The 8,386-nt window shown below is 41.5% G+C and overlaps 1 protein-coding gene across 1 annotated transcript in view; it reads right to left on the reverse strand.

Moving 5' to 3' along the window:
• Window positions 1-8,381, reverse strand: part of ZBTB25 (zinc finger and BTB domain containing 25) — a 48,250-nt gene extending 39,869 nt beyond the window's left edge. Inside the window, exon 1 of the mRNA XM_021004703.2 lies at window positions 8,263-8,381. The gene's annotated coding sequence lies outside the window, so the exon portion shown is untranslated. The remainder of the gene's footprint in view (window positions 1-8,262) is intronic.
• Between the last annotated feature and the right edge of the window lie 5 nt (window positions 8,382-8,386).

Consider the following 8,386-nt stretch of genomic DNA (forward strand, 5'->3'; position numbering starts at 1 on the left):
GGGCATGGTTCCAAATTGCTCTCCAAAATGGCTGGATCATTTCACAACTCCACCAACAATGTATTAGCGTTCCAATTTTCCCACATCCTCTCCAACATTTAGCATTTTCCTGTTTTGTCATGTTGGCCAATCTGATAGGTGTGATATGGTACCTCAGAGTTGTTTTGATTTGCATTTCTATGTGAGAACACTTTGTAATCACAAAGGACTACATAATTATTGAGGCAGGTAGGTAGCACAGTGGATAGAGTGCTGGGCCCGAAGTCAGAAAGACTTGAGTTCAAATACAGCCCCACACACACTGTGTGACCCCGGGCGAGTCAGTTAACCCTGTTCGCCTCAGTTTCCTCATTTGTAAAAGGAGCTAGAGAAGGAAATGGTAAACCTCTCCAGTATTTCTGCCAGAAAAAGCCCCAGTGGGGTCACAAAGATTGAGACACAACTGAAAACGACTGATCAACACCTGGAGCCTGGGTTCTGGTCTCTGAGACAGTGACCAGTGACCACAAGGCTCCCCCACTTTTCACTCTGGGTGGTGCCAAGCGAGTTTCATAGCACGCATGGACCATAGCAGATCTCCTTATGTTACTTCTCTTCCCCAAGCCCCTCTACCTGCTAAGTTTCTCTGTTACTATCAAGAGCAGCACCAGTAAATCTGGGTTCACAACCTCACGGTGTCATCTTCAATGCCTCACCCCCTCTCATCCCACATAACCAGTCAGTCGCCAAATCTTCCTATCTCTGAAGTACATGGTCGTTTCTTTCTATTCACACAGCCATCACTTCAGGTGAGGCCCTCACCACCTCTCCCCTGGATTACTGAGACAGCCTCTCCTCAGGGGTCTCCTTCCCTCAGGTCTATCCATCCAGTCAAACCTGCCAAGTGATATTCCTCAAGTATAGATATAACCTTGTCATTCTCCTACTCAATAAATTCCAGTGGCTCCCTATTGATTCTAGGATCAAGAATTATTTTATATTTAACTCATCCTTTTTAAAATTTTATAATGTAGTGGTGCAGTAGACAGAGCACCAGTCCTGTATTCATGAGGACCTGAGCTCAAATCTAGCCTCAGATACTTACCTTGTGTTACTCTGGGCAAGTTACTTGATCCCAACCGCCTCCAAAAACAAAATAAGTAAACCACCTTATAATATGCATAAATATTAAATGGTGGTATAACTGTAATTTACAAATACGTACACACATATCAGGAACACCTGCTCAAAAATATTTTGCTGATAGGACAGCACTATCAAAAAAGTTTGGAGATGACTGCCTTAGGGCACTCGAGGTTAACTGACTGACTATTTAATAGCAAGTCTTCCAGTATTACATGTCAATGTGGGAAACAAGTGCTAAAGAAAACTGTGGATTTTACCAAGAGAGGGTCAAAATGGATACATGATTTCTTTTCTTTTTTTTTTTTTCCAGCTAGGCAATGGGGTTAAATGACTTGCCCAAAGTCACACATCTATTAAGTGTTATGTGTCTGAAGCTGGATTTGAACTCAGGTCCTCCTGAATCCAAGGCTAGCGCTCTATCCACTTCACCACCTAGCTGCCCCAATACAAGATTTAGATATAAAGGAAGATATCGTAAGTAAATCAGAAGAACGTGGAACACGTTACCTATCAGACTTGTGGATAAGAGAACTTACGAATACACAAGAGGGAGCACTGTGAGATGTAAAGTGGACAGTTTTGATTACATTAAATTAAAAAGCTTTGTACAAATAAAACCAATGCAGCCGAGATTAGAAGGAAAGCAGAAAACTGGAGGAAATTTTTATAGATGGTTCTCAGACACAGGACTCATATCTTAAATATGTGGAGAACGTTATCAAATTTAAAAGAATGAGTCATTCTCCAATTGATAAATGGTCAAAGGATATGAACAGGCAGTTTTTCGACAAAGATATCAAAGCTATATAGAGTCATATAAAATGCTCTAAATCATTACTGATAAGAGAAATGCAAATTAAAACATCCTTGAGCTACCATATCACAGCTATCAGCTTGACTAAAATGACAGAACGGGAAACTGACAAATGTTGGAAGGGATGTGGAAAAACTGGGACATTTATACACATTAGTACAACTGTGAACTGTTCCAACCATTTTGGAGAGCGATCTGGAATTATGCCCAAGAGTAAATACTGCACATATCAGCTCTCTTTGTGGTAGCAAAGAACTGGAAATGGAGGGAACATCCATCAGCTGGGGAATTACTAAACAAGTTGGGGTATATAACTCTGATGGAATACTACTGTGCTGTAAGAAACACAAAGCGGGTTGATTTTCAGAAAAACATGGAAAGACTTGCATGAAATAATTAAGAGTGAGATGAGCAGAACCAAGAGAACATTGTATCCAGTAACAGCAATATTGTTTTATGAATAACTGTGAATTAAGTTATTCTGAATATTGCAAATACTCAAATCAACTACAACAGACCTCTGAAGGAAGATGCTATCTACCTCTACAGAAAGAACTGATAGACAGAAGTATGCATAGTACAGTGGCCTTCTCTAGTGCAGGATGAGAGAAGACAGGTCAGAATTGAAAAGGCAACCCTTCCCCCCCCAAAAAAAATTTTTTTTTAAAGAAATAAAATTGCGGATTAACCAAGCTGCAATGAAGAGATGTATGATGGGAGTAACTACTGAAGGAGTACCTCCATCACTGTGATCAATCGAAGCATTAAAGCATGTGAGATGTGATCATAATTTTGTATTTATTGACTTTCTATGGCTAGTTTTCTTTCTTTTCTTTTTCTTTTGTCTAAGATGGACAAAAATATCCATGATAGCACAATCTAAATTCTCTTTTGTGAATCTTTACTACATCATCTCCACCAAGACCTACGGGTACAATGTCTATAATAGGTATTTCATTCATGTATTCATCTCTCAATGAATAATTTGTTACAATCAGGCTCTTTCTCTCTGTTACTGACCTCCTTGGACTTAACGATCCTCAAAAATGAGAAATGTAGGACTGGGCAGCCTACTGCACAACAAAATTAATGTATCAGATGGTTTCTGTCCAGTTAAAAGAAATCTGTCCTATAGATAAGCACCTGAGTGCTTGTATGGGACTTGACCCATTTCGACAAGATCAAAATTCTGATGTCTCCAGGGAAAACCCTGAGGAGGGATATAAACCATTAAGTTATTAGTGAGAAGTCTCAAGATTGATCAGGGTCCACTGGAGTCCGAGGGAGCACAGAGTTTCAGAATATGAGCCATGCTACATTTTACATTTACTCCCCGGTACACTGCAAATTCCACGAAGAAAGGAATCATTTTCAATTTTGGTCTTTTTTGTCCTCTACTCATAGTACAATGCTTTGCATGTAGTAGGTGCTTAATAAATGTCTGATGAACTAAATTCTCCCTTACATTCCTTCTGTCCACATGAATGTGTTACAAAGGGGCTAATACACATCTTCTGAGCCCATAAATATGCAAAAATAAAAGGTCAACAAATTTAAAATGCCTGACAAATGCCAAGAAGCCATAAATACTTAGGTTAGCATTTCTAACTCTAATGTTCTGAGTTTAGTAAACTTTCTTTATGTCAGAGGAAAGCAAAATGTAATAAAGATAAACATTCAAAAATCAATGGCATAAACTCTAATTCAGAGTCCAAAACTCCAAGATAAGTTCATTGCAAACTAAGAATATTACCATTTTGAGAAATCTTTTCTGAGAAAATATTGGTGGAAAGCATTAACTTCTAACTCCCTATATTTATGTCTACAATACCTGACCCAGGGGCGAAAATCCAAAGACTGAAACCAGTGTTCAAAATGTTCATGTGAGCCAAGTGCAGGAATTTCCTTTAATATAAAAAAATATTTAGAACACTGACACAGGGCAGGAGAGACGAGAGGAAGAGATGTTCTAAATATCCTTAAAGGGGCAGAAAAATTGTAACTTGCCAACTCCCGAATGTTGATGTTCAGTTCTCTGCACCTATCACACTGCTCCTAGGATACTCGGGGGCCCCTGAAGTATGGTTTTAAAAAAAAAAATGCTAACACCAGTGGTGAAGTAGATAGAACCCTGGGCTTGGAAGCAGGAAGATTCATCTTCCTGATTTTGAATCCTATCTCAGACACTTACTAGCTGTATGACTCTGGGCAAGTCACTTAACCTTGTTTGCCTCAGTTCCTCATCTGTAAAATGAATTGGAAAATGAAATGGCAAACCATTCCAGCATCTTTGCCAGGAAAACCCCAAAATGGGGTCACGAAGAGTTGAACATCACCATCACCACTAGAACAAAAATATAAATGGATCTAGCACTCTTTCACCCTTCATCTCCACCTCCTGGCTTCCCTGACTTCCTTCAAGTCTCAGCTAAAGTTCTATCTTCTGAAGGAAGCCTTTCCAAGTCCCTTTAATGCTACTGCCTTGCCTCTCTTGATTTATGGCCAAAGTAATGTGCAGAACTTATTTGTACATAGTTGTTTACCTGTTGTCTCACCCATTAGACTGTAAGCTCTTTAAGAGTATGGACTTTCTTTTGATTTTCTTCATGTCATCAGCACTTAGAACGTGTAAATGGCACATAGCAGGCACTTAACAAATGCTGGTTAGTTGACTGCCTAAAAGACACCAGCAGCCTTCAGTAGGAAAGAATAAGGAAATATATACTTGTTTAGGTAATTAAAAAATGGAACTATAATTTTTTTGGGGGGGGAAGAGGAGGTGAAGAGCCTGTGATTTCAGCAATCTAAAGACTTTCTTCCCAGTGTAGAATACCCTCCACAGATGCAGATCAGCAACTCATCTGCAAAATATAACAACTTGTTCATAATCACACAAAATATGTCAGAGGCGGGCACTGAATCTTGACTCTAGGACAGGATTCTCTACTATGCCAGGGCACTTCTCTTTTATTATTCATGAACAGAAAATAAGATCAAGGATATCTTAAAAGAAAAAGAGGGATTTAAGAAAACAACGTAAAAGTAAAGGCACACCCACAGCACAGTGCAAGAGTTGAAAAGGATCTGATATGAACTGAGTCTTCTTCCTCAATCCAGCCATACAATACACCAGGAAGTCATTATTCCTTAGGGGCTAAAAAGACACTGTCCTTGAAGTGCTCTGAGTTTCTTCTTATATTATTATTATATATTAATGATAATTATTATTTATATTATATATAACATCATAAATCAATTTATTACGGAAAGCAAATCAACTGCAAAGGATTCATAGAATAAATGACCATAGTACAACAGGAACTAAAAGACAAGACGTTCATATAGCTTCATATTAACAAAAAGGAAGAAAATAATTCAATCAGTACTTCCACCTTCTTTTCCCTCCCTACTTTCAGTAACTTAGCAAGCAAGAAGGATTGTAATGTTTTCTACTGCAGATTTTTCTTTCTTTTCTTCTAAATTAGAAGTAACATTGTCTTTACAGAATTCACTTGGAAGCAATGTAAAGCCCCTAACTCTTTTCCGAACCTAATCTACTTTATAAAATGGATGAATTTTTCATTACCAAGTGTGACACCTCCAGGTCACATTAAATCAATTCAGCATAACAGCAGGAAAAGTACTATGTAACACTTCCCAGCAGAGCCCTGACCAGGACTTTTTTTTTTTTAATGGCCCAGACACTTAGGCCCCTCCTCCCATCTAGACAGCCTGGCTCCTTTAGCATCCCCCAACTCTGGGGCTGGGATAGGGAGAGTGCCACTCTTCAAGGGCAATAGAGAGTCTTGGAACCACAGGCGCCAATAACCCAGTCACAGGCCTCTTCCCTCAGCCTTCCTTCCCGATCCCAAAGGGGGAGGGAACAGACAGCAACCGCCCTCCCCATTAATAATGCACATTCAAACTGGGCCTGCTCCAAGCCAAACTGTGAGGTGGGCAAAGGGGGACCCAGCCATCCCTCTTCTCTAAGCACTCAGGCTCTAAGCACTTGCCCTTTCCATGCCTAGAATCATCTCTCCCCTCACCTCCCCAAGGCTCCTAGTCCTCATTCATTCATTCATTCATTTAACAAATATTCACTGATTAGGACTTCAAAAATAAGCCGAGTCTTGAAAGAACAGGAATCCAAAGACTGGGGAATGAGGGAAAGAGTTTTCTAGGTGACTGTAAATAAAAATCCCATGACAGAAATGTCTAGGGAATATTTAGACCAGTTTGAAAAAGTTATGGATGAAGAGTAGTTAAGAAGGAAACCCCAAAAAGCAGGATGGGGCCTGTCTGGGTATGGTCTTAAAAGACTTACAAGTGAGAAGACTCATTATATAAGGATTGTTGTACTCTAAGTCCATCATCTCTCCATCTGGAGGTGGGTAGTCCTTTGGAATTCTGGTTGGTCACTGCCTTCATCAGAGCTGCTTAACTGTTCAGAACTGTTGTCTTTACAGTATTGTTGTGGTATCAATTGTTTTCTTAGTTCTGTTCAGGACATGAGGAAATTCTTTGAAGTGGAGGTGAGAAGAGAATAGATTGTAAGTGTGGGGAACGACCAGTGCAAATACATGGAGACAGGAAATGAAGTATCATAACAGAGGAACAGAAAGAAAGCCAGCAAATACCCACCAAGCCACACTTATTGCTGAGAGGCAGCATCATAAAACAGAATCAGCCCTGGGTTTGAAATTTCAAAGATAAAAATTCAAGTCAAGACTTTACTATTCACTAACTGCAATTCTGAAAAGATCATTTGCCTTCATCTAACTTCAGTTTCCTCATCTATTAAAAAAAAGTCTCTTTGCATCCAAAAAATGCACCACAAAGTCCAAGCACTTGAAAATTCCTAAAGGCTGCTATCAGAACTTCCAGAAGAACCTTTTTACTCTGATTTAGATAGGCATGGTTTCAAATTTAGCTTCCCCCCCCATTCCATCAACAGACTACGAGCAAATTAGGATGGATTAATTCCAGTGCCTAATATAGTGTCTACAACAATCCTTATATAAGTGTTTAATGAGCTAATTTTTTGTTGGCTGACACATTGTCAGATCACAAAAAGTTCGACCAATGCCTTCACAATAAGAATTTCAGGGCAATTAACAAGCCCTGGGAGGGGCTGACACATTTTTGCTCCTCAAATCACAACATAGGTAGTCTTTGTTCTTTACCAAATATTTGGTTTTATCCTAAAACACTCACTCAAGGTATGAACTGGCATACACTAGCACTGCTTGATTCACCAGGCCAGTCCATAATTAAAATTCATTTATTTTACAATTTAAGTGAAAGTTATGATGTAGAGAAAAGAAAAATAACCCTAAAAGTCGGGAAGATGGCACTACACTGTTGTGTAGGCATGGGTAAAATGCTCAATAAAAGTCTCTGGGCCTCAGTTTCTTCAATTGGGGGAGATGGCCTGGATGATCTGGAAGCTCCCTTCCAGAGCCAATATTCTGAATTGTACTTTTGACACCTGAGAAATTCCTGTGGAAGGGAATGAAGGGACTTGAGAGGCCTCAGAAGAGCTCCCGCCTAACCTGTATGGAGTACTGGGGGAGGGCGGTCAAGCCGTATGGAGCTGGGTAAACGATGATGACCCTGTAAAAAAACGGGGGCAAAGTAACGGCAGGTGGAGAATAAAGGTACTTGACCGGTAGACTAAAGCTGGTGTGAGGTGATGACAATAAACTGATGAAATGAGTCACGGGAAGAACTTCGCGCCCCAGGAATCGTTCAAGCCCAAACCGGGCAGGGGCGTGGCTGAACGATGGAAGAAGCATCGCGCTTCGGTTCTGCATAATGAGAACGGACCACGGGCAGGCTGGACTGGGGCGGGGTGGGGGTGGGGGGGGGTCTTTGCGGGAAGAGGATTTGCAGTCCATCCCAGAAGCAGGCAGATCCCCTACATCTGGACCCTCAGATTCACACCTGTGTCCCCCCTTTCTCTAGGCAGAGGGAGCCCAAGCAGAATCCTGGGGGCTCCCCCACCTGAGACAGACGGAGAAACTCCAGATTCTAGCGAGAGGTCCCTTTAAGGCGGCCGTCTTCAGGCCCCCATCCCCCTGTAGCGGCCGCCCCATTCCGGGCAGAATGCACTCAACACCGTGGCCCCCAAGGGCACCACCCTGCCACCCGGAGACTAGGGAGGAGGGGAGGGCAGCTCCTGAGCATCCTGGCCTCGGAGGGCGCTTCTGGTTGCCATTTTCCTCCTCCCTTTTATGCACCTCCAAAACTAAAGAAAAAAAAACGAAAACAAAACCAATAACAACAAAAACAAAAATCCCACCCCTCTCCCCCGAGCTACTTGCATCGGTCTCGCGACGGGTGCTGGAAGCTTGCAAGCCTCCGCGGAGCGGCTCAAGCCCGGAGTCTGCGATCGGAACGGAGAAACCCAAAAGGGCTATGGAGGTGCATCCCTTACCCAGGTGCCGC

This window comes from Phascolarctos cinereus, unplaced genomic scaffold (assembly GCF_003287225.1).
Source record: "Phascolarctos cinereus isolate Bilbo 61053 unplaced genomic scaffold, phaCin_HiC Scaffold_3;HRSCAF=262, whole genome shotgun sequence".
Lineage (NCBI taxonomy): Eukaryota > Metazoa > Chordata > Mammalia > Diprotodontia > Phascolarctidae > Phascolarctos > Phascolarctos cinereus.